This window comes from Somniosus microcephalus, chromosome 11 (assembly GCF_052327205.1).
Source record: "Somniosus microcephalus isolate GS21.2 chromosome 11, FLI_Smic_1.0, whole genome shotgun sequence".
NCBI classification, from domain to species: domain Eukaryota; kingdom Metazoa; phylum Chordata; class Chondrichthyes; order Squaliformes; family Somniosidae; genus Somniosus; species Somniosus microcephalus.
Window position 1 is genome coordinate 136,493,574 of NC_140997.1, and position 15,750 is coordinate 136,509,323.

A 15,750-nucleotide genomic window follows, 5' to 3' on the forward strand; every position below is an offset into this window, starting at 1 on the left:
GACGGTTAGCAGTAGAGAGTAGGAGTCGGTAGCAGATCGGTAGCTGCAGAAATGTCATGGTGAATGGAGGGCCAGAGGCTGGACAGTTGGGATTTCCTAAGTGCAGTTGTAAGAAAATTGGGAGAGAGCTTTTTCCAGGGGCGGACACGGAAGGAAATAGAGTTGGGGTGGAAGGGGGATGTGGGTGGAGAGCGAAACGAGGAAGTGGTCAGAGATGGCCTTATCTGCAATTGACACGATGGGAGTAGCGAGGCCACGAGAGATGGCAAGGTCGAGGGGGTGGCCGTGAGTATGGGTTGGGGAGCTTACATGGAGGGAGCGATTGAGAGGATAGGCGGCTAGTGAACTCAGAGGGGAAAGAGCATGATGAATTGAGATGGAAGTTGAAATCACCGAGGATGAGAAATCGTTCAGTGCAGAGGCTGAGGGAGAAAAGCAGTGAAGATATCTCGGTAATAACATTTTTATGGTACAGCACTTGGGTGGGCGGTAGAGAACGAGAATTTTAAATGAGGTGCGAGGGGTAGAATAAGGTGAGCTGCTCAAAGGAGAAGAAACTGCCAGAGGAATAGTGGGACAGACCAAGGTGAGATTTGGTGATGAGAGCCACACTGCCACCATGGCGGTCTGAGTGGGGCAAGTGGTGGAAGGTATAGCCAGGCGGGGAGGCTTCATTTAAGGGTAAGGTGTCATCACCCCTTGTGGTAAACCACTGTTATCGTTCACAACCGTTCACTATTGTTACGCTGTTGTTATCACTGTTTACACTGTTGTTATCACTACACAAGGTTACCTCTTGCCACGCACGCTGTTATACCTAGGCATACCTCAGCTGACTCCGCCCATGGCTCCGCCTGCTTGCCCAGGTATAAAGGTGACCGCTTGGCTAGTATTCTTCCTTGTTGGAATCGATCACCCACGAGGGTGGGCTCTGTTATTTAGCCAATAAAAACCTATAGTTACTATCTTAACTCGTCGCTTTTCATGGAATGAATTGATAGGTATATCACCCCTCAACCAAGTTTCCGTCACAGCCACCAGTGGTTGAGCGATGAACCTCTCCAATTCTCTCTCCTCCTGTTAATGCGCTCCTTAAAACCTACCTCTTTGACCAAGCCTTTTGTCACCCATCCTAATATCTCCTTATGTGGCTTGGTGTCAAATTTTGTTTGCTAATCGCTCCTTGAAGTGCCATGGGATGTTTTACTTCATTAAAGGTACTATATAAATGCAAGTTGTTGTTGCATGGGGGCGTCATGGCAGAGCTCTATCCCATCCTCGGCTGATGTGGATCAGCACGTGACAGCCCTACCCACAGTCCCAGCGACATCGGTGGCGAGGGCTCATACTGCTGCCTGCAGATGTGCTAGCAAAGGCCGCCTCTCACAGAGCTCCTTAGAATTGCATCACCCACATTCTCTGTAACCTCAGGTACATCTGTTAGTCATTTTTTCTTTTTGTTCTTGGTATGTGGGCATGGTCACATTTTTTTGCCCATCCCTCATAGCCAAAGTGATCGTTTTTATGTAGCTGAGCCACTTCAGGGCATTGAGTTACCTGCATAGGGTGGGACTGGAGTCACGTGAACCGTGCTAGAGCTGCACTCTCCCTGGTCATTTTATTTTCTGGTGCAACTGATTTATTTTACAGCTTGCATTAGTGGGAATTGAACTCTCGACCTCAAGGGTGCGAGTCCAGCACTGTAACCACTAAGAGGTTATATGAGGGAGAATAGAGGGTTACGCTGATAGATTTAGATGAGAAAAGACTGGAGGAGGCTCGAGTGGAGCATAACCGGTTGGACTGGTTGGGCCGAATAGCCTGTTTCTGTACCGTATATCCGATGTAATGTAAAAAAGATACCATACCTGCAATGACTGATGTGAGATAGAGGTTTATGTTGTTTGATGTGCCCTGGTGGGCAGGGTTGCCAACTCTGGTTGGATGTATTCCTGGAGGTTTCATCACATGGACTCCAATTAACCGCCCCCCCCCCCCCCCCCAAAAAAAACCCTCACACCATTGGTCTCCCTACAGGTCCATCTTCACGCCAATTGGAAGGAGAACAGACTCTTTGTTACCCAATTGGATGATTCTTGAGAGTCAAGTGCCAGTCAAAAATACATTTTTCTCCCATCTCCAATATTTTTATAACTAAAGTGTTGATAGAAAATGAAAAAAAACACTTTTTAACACCTCTAATTTTTCTCTTGGGTCATAAACATACAAAAATGACGGACAGGAAAAGACCCACTGGTCCATCGCGCCTGTCCCTCAGTGTCAGCTGTGGCTCAGCTCTAGCACTCTCGCCTGAGTCAGAAGGTTGTGGGTCAAGTCCCTGGGTTTGGGCACAAAATCTAGGCTGACACTCCAGTGCAGTACTGAGGGAGTGCTGCACTGTCAGATGTGCCATCTTTCAAATGGGACATTAACCTGAGGCTCCGTCTGCCCCCTCATTGCTATGTGAGACCTTGCTGTGCGCAAATTGGCTGTCCGGTTTCCTACAATTCAAATATACTTCATTGGCTGTAAAGCACTTTGGGATGCCCTGAGGTTGTGAAAGGTGCTATATAAATACAAGTTCTTTTCTTTCTTATAGTTGTGATGCCTTATGATACAGACACTCCCTACCCACCTGGAGCCATGTAACCTCCAGGTTTGCTCACAGCAGTGTCTAGGAGATTAATGTTTAATTCCTGGAGACTCCAGGGCAATCCTGGAGCGGCTGAGAACCCTACTAGGGGACTCAAGACCCAGGTGTGCTGTACAGTCTCCAGCTGCTTGTATACTGCGTGGGATTGGCACCAGCTCCCAATGCACCTCATCTGGGGGTAAACCTTGCTAAGGCGGCCCTGTAATCCCAGTGAAGAACTGGCTGTCCTGGCTTACTGGCCTTAACGAATCACATCAGGTTTACTTTTAGGATCAAGAAAGAAAGAACTTGCATTTATTTAGAGCCTTTCATGATCTCAGGACATCCCAAAGCGCTTTATAGCCATTGAAGTACATTTGAATTGTAGTCACTGTTGTAATGTAGGAAACGCGGCAGTCAGGGTCACGGAAACAGCAATGAATTAATGACCAGATAATCTGTTTTAGTGATGCTGATCGAGGGATATATATATTGGTCAGGACACAGGGAAGAACTCCCCTGCTTCTCTTCGAAATAGTGCCGTGAGATCTTTTACGTCCACCTGAGAGCGCAGACGGGACCTCGGTTTAACGTCTCATCTGAAAGACGGCATCCCTGACAGTGCAGCACTCCCTCAGTGCGAGCACTGAGGTGTCAGCCTAGATTGTGCATTCAAGTCTCCGAGTTCAAGTAACGCTCAGCCGAAGAAGGCATGCGGAAAAGTGACCAGCGCCATTAGCGTGGCTCCCGGCTTGCTACAAGAGCAGCTTCCCTTGGCAAGGATCTCAGACACTGCGTTACGTTGGAGTGCTTTGTGGCGAGAGCTGGTTTCGTGTGGTTCCGGTGATTGAGGAAAATTGACAGAGGAGTCACTGGAAAATAAACAAGCATGCTCAGTGCAGCCACTGTGTCTTACAATACAATGCCTCAATTGTTTTTTTCCCAAGCTGCCACATTTGCAGTCCCTGTTTGTGTGAAGTAATAGTTATTTTCCTACAGCATAAACAATTTAAACTGTACTCCACAGAGGATTCCAGTGTGGTTAGAGTGCTGGGAGTGTTCCTTCTGCACTGACTTTAAATTTAGACATTAAAAGATCAGTCGCAGCTCATGCTGCACCGGGATCTGACCTGTAGAAAAGCACCCCAAGATTCTTGATCGAAGTGTAATCGGACAGCAATTGACGCAGGCGATATTAGGAGTGGTGATTAAAAGTCTGTTCAAGGAGGAGAGAGAGGCGGAGAGAATTCCAGAGCTTGGGGCCGAGCTGAAGGCATGGGCACCAATGGTGGGGCAAAGGAAGTGGGGGATGTGCAAAAGGCCGAGTTAGAGGATTGTGCAGTTCTGAGGGTTGTAGGTCTGGAGAGATAGGGAGGGGGTGAATATGAGAATTTTATATTTGTGCGTCGGGGGATTGAGAACCAACATAGGATCTTTGTGTCTCGCCTCTGCTGCTAATGCCCCCTACTTCCCCTCTCCACTGCTGAAACCTTCATTACCTCGAGGGTCGATTTATCAAATACTGACTTTAACTGAGCTCCCCGCCTCCAACCCTTCCTATTTTCATCCAATCCAGAACTCCGTGGCCCAAGTTCTCCAGCGTATCCAGATCCACTGGCTCCTGTTGAATCGATTTCAGAATTTTTTGTTTTCAAATCCCCTCCGTGGCCTTGTCCCAGCCTCTTTGGGTAATCTAATTCCTGTAACCCACCATTTCCTTGGCTCTGGGTTATTGCTTGCCCCCGCCATCTCTGTTCCACCATCAGATCTTTCAGCCATTATATCCCTAACTTTGGAATCTTCATCTAAAACCACACTGCCTTCAAAAGCCTCCTTTAAAAAAAAATCTATCTCTCTAACTGTTGAGAGATTTTTCTTTAACCGGTCCAGCAATATTCAATTTTAAAATTCTCATCCTTATTTTCAAATCCCCCCATGGCCTCACCCCTCTCTATCTCTGTAACCTCCTCCAGCCGTACAACTCTGAGGTCTCTGACCACCTCCAACTCTGGCTTCTTGTGCATCCCCAATTTTCTTTGCCCTACCATTGGCAGCTGTGTCTTCAGCTGTCTAAGCTCTAATTTCCTTCATAAACCTCTTTACTACATTTTCCTACATTAAAGGAGGTATATAAATGCAAGTTGTTGTACCTTCAGTCTCCTTCCTTCCCCTCACGACTCCTGCTTGATGCCAGTGACTTGCCTTATGAAGCTCGAGGCGCACTGTGTAACCATTAAGTCACAGTTTACTCACTGTGTAACTGACGTTTATTAAGGGTTAAGGATTAATGTGCTTGGTGCTGTTCATGGTGAGTACGCTGCTTAGTTCGGGAAACACTCGACTCCCTGTGGGTGTCTTTGCCCTGTGGGGTTGCTTCTGACAGCGCTGTGTTGAAGGCTGCCTTGCGATGTAAATGACCCACCATCAATCCCCTCCAACTCTAGTTGGAGGTTTCATCATGTGGCCTGCCATCTCCAACCGCCTTGCCCCCCCACCCCCCAAACACTTCAGCTCTTGGTTGTCCATCCTCGCGGCACCCTGCCTTCCCACGCCAATTGTTGTGCGAACAGACCCTTCACTGCCCAATTGAATGACTCTTGACTGTCAGTCAAACAATCTGTTTTGCCCAATATTTTTTAATGCCCCAAAGACTACTCCCGGGTTGCTCCAAGACATTAATTCTTGGAGACTCTAGAATAATCCAGGAGATTTGGCAGCCCTCACTCGGGTCGTAGGTTTACTGTGCTCTCCTCGCCACAGGCATTTACCTTCCATTTTGATTTCAGCAGCGGGCAGATTGAGTGCTCTGCTAACTGAGCCATTGGAGATGGGGCGATGGAAAGAAGAGAGCTGCTTACAATTCTAAACCCCTTCAACTTCTGTTATAAGGTAACTGCACAGGCATTAGCTGTAGATTACCTCCAAGTTTTTTTTGTTAAACTATTCAAACTTATTGTGTAATCATTGAGACAGGAAGAAGACAATGATGCTGGGGTAGGAAACTCATTAAGGTTGTGCTTATTGATCCAGGCCATGTCCTCAGGAGAGCAACATTAGGCACTTTTTACATTTAAATGGTACCCCAGGGTGCAGTGCTCAAAGGGAGACCACCAACCTCGTGTGCTGCTGTCCCCATTTGCCTCTCTACCTACTACCACTCCGAAGGCACTTTTGCACTGGGGCTTGTTTAACTCTGATCACAGGAGAGTAAAGTCTGTGCACTTGCTCTCTGCGTTTCCGCTGCTGAAACGCAGCAATAGAATCCGAGGCCTATAAAAAGTGGGACTGCAGAGGTACCCTGCTTAATATGGGTGAGTGCAGCTGGTGTAGTCGATGGCAGAGGTAGTGTGTCTTAATATTAACAACATTCCTTCGGAGTAAAACAGCCTGGTGACACAAGGTGGTTTAGCCTGTGGTACGAAGCTGTGTTGATGGGTTCCTTACCATCTGCTGTACAGTGGAGTCTCTAAGCCTGCCATTGGAAGTCCCAGAGAAAGAGCGTGCTTGTGAGGAGCCCCTTATAGAGTGCGTTTAACACTGGCTCTCTATTAATGAGGCAGCTATGAACAATCTGCTTTGTATCCGAGGTGGTGCACTGTACAGATGGAGTGTATGATGGTAGACGGGATGCTATGGTGTTTTAATAATCAAACTTTTATCTAATAACTCTGTGTTGCGCATGTCTTTCTGTATGTGAGGCTATTTGACTGTAATGGGTATCACAGCCAAGCCCGAGTCTGTCTTCACCTGATGTCCATTTAACAGGGGTCATTGGTACCCATTCAGAAACAAGAACCCTGGTTGATATCCCCCACCTGTGGCCCTGGGGTGCCAAGACCAATTGTAGTACCCAACCTCCAAGATGGATGAGGGAGAGACCAGAGAAGCTGGGATTGTCCGCTGGGATTGTCCTCCTTTAGAGCAGCTCGGCCTAGGCTGAGAGAGCCCAGCAGCCTGGTGTCAGCCAGTGGCTCAGTGCTAGCACTCTTGCATCTGAGTCAGAAGGTCATATGTTCAAGCCTCAGGGACTTGAGTACAGAATCTAGGCTGACACTTCAGTGCAGTACTGAGGGAGTGCTGCACCGATGGGGGTGCCGTCTTTCGGATGAGAAGTTAAACCGAGGCCCTGTCTTCCCTCCCAGGTAGATGTAAAAGATCCCACAGTGCTATTGGAAGAAGAGCAGGGGAGTTCTATCCGGTGCCCTGGCCAGTATTTATCCCTCAACCAAAATCACTAAAACAGATTATCTGGTCATTATCATATTATTGTTTATAGTAGCCATGGTGTGGAGATGCCGGAGTTGGACTGGGGTGGACAAAAGCTTATGATTTCAAATAAAGCTGTTGGACTATAACCTGGTGTTGTGACTTCTTATATTATTGTTTGTGGGAGCTTGCTGTGCGCAAATTGGCTGCCACGTTTCCTACATTACAACAGTGACTACACTTCAAAACGTACTTAATTGGTTGTAAAGCGCTTTGGGACATTCGGAGGTTGTGAAAGGTGCTGTATAAATGCAAGTTTTTCTGTGTTTGTTTGAGTGGAAAGACTGAATGAGGTACCACGGGTTGGCTGGGACCTGTGGAGCTGGACACCAGCATGAAGAAACACCAGCAGGAGATGCAACAGAAGTGAATACAGGAAGACGTCATTTACTAGACTGAGTTGGGGAGGGTTAATGGGGGATGAGTGACGCTCCTTTAAGTTACAATGATGAGAACGTCGGGGGTTGCCATTGATCACCATCTGACTGGGGCCCATTGATCGAGCTTTGTTTATCGAATTTGTAATGCGCAGCCAGAACTGTGAGGTGCAAACATCATCGTTACAATTGCCCTAATTACTGCTGCCTCCCAGTCATTGTGTTGTATCACACTCGGCAGCTGTCCCTTTCGTGGGATTCAGAAACAAAACAATATCCAAGTTCCCCCACCCCCCCCCCCCCCCTGCTCCCTCCCCACTGCTGATTGTTGTTGCTACGTGGCTCAAAGACCCTGCTGGTTGTTAAGTGGCTTGAGGACGAGTGGAAAGGCCCGGAGTTCAGTAACTGATGAGACACTCCGTGAAAGAAAGGGTGGAGGAAAGAAAGTAAAATCCCAATTCAGCAGTGAGACCAAATAGGTCCAAAGCCTTGGATAACCCCTTGAAAGAAACAAAAGAAAGACTTACATTTATATAGCACCTTTCATGACCCCTGCACATCTCAAAGTGCTTTACAGCCAATGAAGTACTTTTTGAAGTGTAGCCACTGTTGTAATATACGAACCGTAGTGTTGTGTCTGTACCTTTCTACCTAGACACAATTAGAACTCAGAGATTCAAATATGAAGTGCTTTATTCAAAAAGGTGGTTCCGGAGAGTACCGAACAGAGAGCTAAAGCTTAACCAAGAGAACGACCCCAACCATTTATCTGCTGTGACAGCGCCACCGCAGGTGGGAGGAGAACACCCAATACACAACATATTCCTCCCCTCTTAAATGAAAGGTCCACATTATTCCTCAACAGGTAAGTTACTTTCAATGCACTCAACTAACCAAGGGTAGAGGTAGACTGCCTCAAACCCTGACTTTACCCTGGGGTTTATTCTGCCCCAGTCTTGTGGGCAAGTCACTAAGGCTACAGATCCAAGCGTCTTGGAGGCCGCCGCTCTCTGACAGGATACCGGCGGTCATTGCTGGCTTCCACAGCAGTAGGCATTGACACAGGCCTAGATAGAGGAGGTGCCTGTGTCAGTAGAAAGTCAGGAGTTTGCACAGGTGGAACAGTCTCTTTGACTTCCTGTGTTGGAGAAGAGCACTGTGGCAAAGGATGCTGGTTTGCGGTATCATCCAGAAACAGTTCAGGCCAACCAGCCGTTGGAGCCTCTGTGGCTGTCTCTGCTCCTAGCAACAGTTGATTTGTGTGTCTTCTCCAGACGACGTCCTCAGCAGTCTCAACCGTGTAAGACACAGGGCTCATCTGCGCGATCACCGTAGCAGGAACCCATTTCGGTTCAGTGTTGTAGTTTCGAGCTAGGACGTGCTCTCCAGGATGAAACCGTCTCTCCTTGGCTCTTTTCTCTCTCCTTTCAACTTAAGCTTGTTGTTGACGATGGACAACCTGCTCTGCCCTTGGAGGTTTGAGTAAGTCAAAACTTGTCCGCAACTGCCTCTTCATCATGAGCGAAGCGGGGGAAGTTTTGGTTGTGGCATGCGGCTCGTTCCTGTAGGACAACAGGAAGCTGTTCAGACTTTGGTGGATTGAGCCCTGACCTTGCGATGCCTTCAAGGCGTGCTTCAAAGTTTGCACGAACCTTTTTGCCAGGCCGTTAGTAGAGGGATGATAGGGCGCAGACCTGATGTGTTGGACACCATTCACATGCAGGAAGGTTGCAAACTCCTGTGATACAAATTGTGGACCATTGTCACGAGTTGTTCCGGTGAGCCATAACGGCTGAACATCTCACCCAGTTTCTCAATTGTTTTCTCTGCCATGGTAGACCTCATCACAGCGACCTCCGGCCACTTGCTACGAGCGTCCACAACCACCATAAACATCTTCTCTTCGAAAGGACCGGCGAAGTCCACATGTACTCGCTGCCACACTTCTGCAGGCCAATCCCAGGGGTGTAGGGTTGCCAGCTGTGGAACATTCCAGACCCTTTGACATGGGGAACATGTTTTGGCTTTCTCAATATTTCCATCGAGACCTGGCCACCAGAAGTAGCTTCTTGCCATTTCCTTCATCCGAACCATCCCACTGTGGCCTGTATGAAGTTGTTGCAGTATAGATTCCCTTAGAGGTGGTGGAATGATGACATGGCGTCCCCAAAGAAGACAACCTGCCTGGACGGAGAGCTCATTTCTTTTGAAACGCAAGGTTTCAAACTAAGAGAATCTCCTATAGCTCTCCCTCGAATGACATTGTCCATTACCTCAGACAGGTCTGGATCGTTGCGGGTGTACCTTCGCACCTGAACTGCAGTGACAGGTGCTCCCTCCACTTGTCTAAAGTAGAAGATGTCTATCTGACGAGGCTCTGGGGGAGTAACAGGCAAGGGCAGCTTCGAGAGACCGTCTGCGTTGCCGTGCAAGTCTGATTTGCGATATTTGATGTTGTATGTGTGTCCTGACAACAGTAAAGCCCACCTTTGCATCCTGCTTGCAGCAAGAGACGGAATTCCGGTGTGGGGCCCGAAGATTGAAGTCAATGGACAGTGGTCCGTCAGGAGTGTGAACCTTCTCCCAAACAGGTACTGATGAAATTTTCGAATTCCCAAAACGATTCCCAAGGCCTCGCGCTCAATCTGTGCATAGTTACTCTCGGCCTTGTTCAAGGTGCGTGATGCGAAGGCGATAGGTTTCTCCCCCAGAAGGCATGATGTGGGATATGACTGCTCCCACACCATATGGTGATGCATCACATGCTAGCTGCACGGGTAGCTTTGGGTCGAAGTGTGTCAGGACCTCTGACTTCAGCAATGCTTTCTTTGCTTGGGCGAAAGCTTCGTTGCACAGTTCAGTCCATTTCCATGTTTTGCCTTGACATAGCAACTGATGTAACGGCTTCAGCAATGTTGCTAAGTCTGGAATAAACTTCCCATAGTAGTTAAGTAGCCCCAGAAATGAACGTAACTGGCTCACATTCTTGGGTGCTGGGGCCTCCACGATCGCCTTGACCTTTGACGGCGCCTTATGCAGGCCAGTAGCGTCAATCACATGCCCCAGGTACTCAACTGAAGACTGAAAGCATTCACATTTGTCCTTACGAACTCTGAGTCCGTACTCTTTCAGTCGCTGTAGTGTCGCATCCAAGTTCAGAAGATGATCCTCATTTGTCCTCGTGACAAGGATGTCGTCCAGGTAGCACTGGACTCCTGGCAGTCCACTCAAGATCTGATCCATTGCCCTTTGGAATTACTTCGGCCCCTGCTCTATTCCAAACGGAAGGCGGCAGTACCTGTATAGCCCCTTGTGTGTCACAATTGTCAGCAGCTCCTTTGATTTGTCATTGACATGCATTTGTAGATAAGCCTGGCATAAGTCTATTTTGCTGAACTTTTGCCCTCTGGCCAGGCCCGTAAAAAGATCATCAATGAAGGGAAGAGGCTACTGTTCCGCAGACAGCACCGGGTTAATAGTCACTTTAAAATCCCCGCAGATTCGAACAGATCCATCCTTTTTCAGGACAGGAACAATGGGTGTGGCCCATTTGCTCAGGCTCCAGGACTCCATTCTCGACTAAGGCCTCCAAGTTAGCCTCAACTTGTACAGGTCGGGCTTTGTGAAACTTCGGCTTGCTGTCAGGTTTAATGTCCAGTCTCCCGCTGATCTTTTTCATGCTCCCAAGTTCACCATTGAAGAGTTCTGCATGTTTGTTTAAAACTGCAGTCAGACCTGATTCCCCTTTTGACATCATGCGGACTGCAGGCCAGTCCAGCGTGATTTTCTCTAGCCACGCACATCCCAGTAGAGATGGGTAATTTCCCTTTACCACATATAGTGGCAGTTTCGCGGTCTGTCTGTTCAATTTAACTGTCACCTCAGTGGCGCCTCTCATGGCCACAGGTTCGCCGGTATACGTCTTTAGCACAATGTTTGTTGGCTGAAGGGTAAGATGCTTTAGCATTTTGTCACAGTGTCTGAAACAAGAGACACAGCCGCGCCTGTGTCCACCTCCATCCGCACTGATTGTCCCTCCACCAGTGGCGACACCCAGTAGCCATTTGGACCACCTGCAACCGTCAGTATGTGCATCCCTTCCTCCTCAGAGGTGTCGCTCCCCTCTGTTTTGCCTGTTCCATCATACTGCACTGAATGAACACTCTTTTTCTTCTCTTCTCCAAATACAGACATCTTGCTTTCCTGCTTCCCAGCTCTGTGTTCTTTTTTACCTCTACAGGCATGTTCAATGTGACCTTTGCCACAATTTCGGCATTCCAGCTCCGTACACCAGCAGTCATTAGCGTGATGGCCCTTTTCCCACAACGGTAACGTGCCGTTCCGCGCACCTTTAGGCTCAGACGACACCTTGTGAACTCTCCCTGTTGAACTCAACTGGTGAGCCCCCTTTTCCGCCATCTCCATGGAGACGCTAACTTCAATGGCCTTTTCAAGAGTAAGGTTGTCCTCAGTAAGAAGGCGCTTCTGTGTGGCTGCACTTAGCATAGCAGACCACACACAAGTCTGTCTCTAATAGTGTCATTCAGCACCTCCTTGAACTCGCAGTGTTCTGACAACCTTTTTAACGCAGCAATAAACATTGTCACTGATTCCCCCTCCCCTTGATTCCGTTTGGTTATTGCTGAGAGATTTAGATTTCAGAGGTTTTGGTGAAAAATGTGCTCCAAGAATTTCCACTAGTTGTTTATGTTTTAGTTCCTGGCTTATCTGGCTGTACAAGGCTGCGAAGTAAATTAAATGTCTTTGCCCCCCATTATACTCAAAAAGGTAGGCACGACCTTTTCGTTTGCCACCGCATTTGCCAAAACAAAATAGTCAAAACGTTCCATATAAGCGCTCCATTGCTCCACATTTTCATCAAAATCACCGATGTTTCCTAATATAGTAGCCATCTCACGTTTCAAATTTTAATTTCTGTTTACTCACTGCACCCGTAACGTTAATGTGATGCTGCAATCTCTGTTCTGAGTGTTTTGTAGTCGAAAACAAGAAAGTTCCCACAACGCAGATTCATCCGATCCTCGTCGCCACTTTGTTGTGTCTGTACCTTTCTACCTAGACACAATTAGAACTCAGAGATTCAAACATGAAGTGCTTTATTCAAAAAGAAGGTTCCGGAGAGTACCGAACAAAGAGAGCTAAAGCTTAACCAAGAGAACAACCCCAACCATTTATCTGCTGTGACAGCGCCACCGCAGGTGGGAGGAGAACACCCAATACATAACACGTAACAGCAAATTTGCGCTCAGCAAGGTCCCACAAACAGCAGTGAGATAAATGACCAGATATTCTGTTGCAGATGTTGGTTGATGGATAAATATTGGCCAGGACAATGGGGCTAGCTCCTCTGCTCTGCTTTGAAATAGTGCCATGGGTTCTTTTATGCCCACCTGAGAAGGCAGACAGGACATTCATTTAACATCTCATCTGAAAGACGGCACCTCCGACAGTGCAGGGCTCCCTCAGTACTGCACTTGAGTGTCAGTCTGGATTACATGCTCACATCTCTGAAATGGGACTTGAGCCCACAGCCTTTTGACAGAGGTGCGAGTGCGACCACTGAGCCACTGCTGACGCCTTGAATAGATTCTGGGAAATCAACCCGTTGTGCAGCAGTGATGTCACCTAAGGTTTCAGTAAAGTATCATGGGTGTGAAAGTTAAAACCACCTTCACTTGAACTGTGAAAAACACCCACATGTCAGACTACATACTGTTTAGAGTATATTTTCAGCTGTCAAATACTTTTATACTTAGGCTTGTTGAGCTTGTGTTGGGGGCGGGAACGGTGTCTTTGCACTAGTTCTCCATGTTTACACTAAAAGCAGCTCTCTTATCCTAGCAGCAGGGCCCTGGACCCATGAGAAACTGGGTCTTGGATTTTGCTGCTGGCATAAGGGTGGTTCCAGGCCTGTGACTGAGGGTAGTGGTGGGAGCAGTTTCAGGTGTTGAGTTAAAATTATACAAGGAGTGGAATTATTTACCCCTACCCTACACCACACACTCCATAGTGTATTGGTACCAGATTTTTTTTTTCTAATTCATTCTCAGGATGTGGACATTGCTGGCAAGTTTTGCATTTATTGCCCATCCCTAGTTGACCTGAAGTTCTTGGTAGCCCACCAACTGGCACTGGACACAGCAAAGCCTATGGGCCCAGACAACTTTCCGGCTGTAGTGCTGATGACCTGTCCACCAGAACTAGCCGCTCCCCTAGCCAAGCTGTTCCAGTCTAGCAGACACTGGCATCCACTCAACAATGTGGAAGATTGCTCCAGTTTGTCCTATCTGCAAAAAACAGGCTAAATCTAACCTGGCCAACTACTGCCCTATCAGTCTACTCCCAATTAATAGTAAAATGAAGGAAGGAGTCAAAAACAGTGCCTTCAAATGACACCTACTGACCAATAACCTGCTCACTTGTGCTTAGTTTGGGTTCAGCCAGAACCACTTGGCTCCAGATGTCATCACAGCCTTGATCCAGACATGGACCCAAGAACTGAATGCCAGAGGAGAGGTGAGAGTAGATGCCCTTAACATTAAGGCAGAATGTGACTGAATATGGCACCAAGGAGCCCTAGCAAAACTGAGGGTTAAAGGGAAATCCCTCTCGTGGCTGGAGTCATACCTGATGCAACAAAACATCGTGGTGGTTGTCTGAGCCCCCAGGACGTCACTGCAGGTGTTTCTCAGGCAAGCATCCTCGGCCCAACAATGTTCAGCTGCTTCATCAACGATCTTCCCTTCGTCATAAAGTCAGGAGTGGATTCTTTGATTCCACAGCGTTTAGCTTAATTCAGCCAGGGTCTACGCTCCTTAGTCCTCTTGGCAATCCTCGCTGGAAACTGTGCATGTCGGGCAAGAGTAGGATTGGGTTGGATTGTGACACTTTTCATGGTCCAATATCCAATCTAGTCCAGCAAGTGTTGCCGTGTTCAGGAGCGGAGGGGGTGCAAAACTAGGCAAGAAGAAAAATATCCCGAAATAGAAAAGGCAACTGTTTATTTCTCAATCAATACAGGATACGTTGGAAAATGGGACCCAGTCAACCAATGCAATCTGCTTTTCATTTCCTTACTGAGAAAGGTCTGGATGCAGTCAGCGTGGAGTTACTTTGCCGGCATTAATCCACTGCTCACCCAGTACATGTCAGGCCCGTGATCGCTGGAGCAGTGTTTGTTTATATTTGTTCTCCAGGATCGCAGTCAAGGATAGGCCAGACCAGGTTGGGGTGCCAACCTCCCAAAGTGGTATTTGAACTCCTGGCGTTTGGTATGGTAGCTGAGGACGATAACTACTACACTCGGTGCAAAGACCATCCACACCGTACTGCAGATCCTAAGAGTGGGCCAAAACTGCTGTAAAAGTGGCAAACCCAGGAGAAAAGACGAACACTGGGAAGGGGCACATGGGAGGAGAAAACAGGGGCAAAAAGTCCTTGTTTATCCTTCTACAGGGTATAAGGTTTCCGAATTGCTGGTCAATAGTACCGCTGACCCAATGGATGAAGCAGATTAAATATGAAGAACTGTATTGTGTTTGGGCTCTCTCTGTCCAGCACTTCGAAGGCAGTTTTTTCCTTGGTGGCAGGGGGATTTGAAAGCCCTACTGAGAATTGTACACTTCTTCAGTGCTTGTTATGGCTGCATACTGTAGGGCATCCTGTCCAAGTAAGCAGTGTGGTTCATGGAGATGCACTTGCATCTGCTCTTGGCACATTGTGAAGAGTGGAATGTTATCTCTGTGCCATTTTGCTGCAATGTGGGCTCAATATGTGAATCCAAGTGGGTGGAGTGCTTTCTTTAGTTTCACCTTTTCCAAACTTTTCTCCGCTCTACCTCAGATTTTGACCCACGTTGGGTTACCGTCCCTTGGGTCATGGTTGCTGCTTGCAGATAATGAATGACCTGTTGGGGTGCCATCCCTTGGGTCATGGTTGCTGTCTGCAGGCACTGACCTGTGGGGTACCGTCCCTTGGGTCATGGTTGCTGTCTGCAGGCAGCACCCGGGGGGTACCGTCCCTTGGGGCATGGGTGCTGCCTGCAGATAATGACCTGTTGGGGTACTGTCCCTTGGGGCATGGGTGCTGCCTGCAGATAATGACCTGTTGGGGTACCGTCCCTTGGATCATGGGTGATGCCTGCAGGGTCCATACCCTAGTTTGTTTTGTCACGGTTTAGGAGTTGATGGCAGATGGTGTTCGCAAACATGGGGTTGGCGAGCCCCTCAGAGACTCAGTGCATGGAAGTCGCAGGACTCGACTCACAGCTGCTTTCTTGGGGGCCTTGCATTTTAATATGGAACCATCTTATCTTCTACCTTGTTTACATGACCAGATTTTGGAGATGCCAAATCTACCCCCCCCCCCACCAAAAAAAACCATTCTGGAAGCAGAGTGACCAATTATCCCAATTTATATGGGGTGGGGTGCGGAGGAGGGATGGGGGAATTGACT

General features: G+C 48.0%; 1 protein-coding gene across 4 annotated transcripts in view; it reads left to right on the top strand.

The window, feature by feature from the left end:
• The window catches only part of dag1 (dystroglycan 1), a 134,716-nt gene that overhangs the window by 24,544 nt on the left and 94,422 nt on the right, over window positions 1-15,750 (top strand). Inside the window, exon 2 of one of the 4 annotated variants that reach the window (XM_086001292.1) lies at window positions 5,422-5,521. The exons of 1 other annotated variant lie outside the window; for it this stretch is intronic. The gene's annotated coding sequence lies outside the window, so the exon portion shown is untranslated. Of the gene's footprint in view, window positions 1-5,418; window positions 5,522-9,781; window positions 9,867-15,750 lie in introns of those variants that run through there. 2 more of the 4 variants (XM_086001291.1, XM_086001293.1) reach the window with 2 other exon arrangements.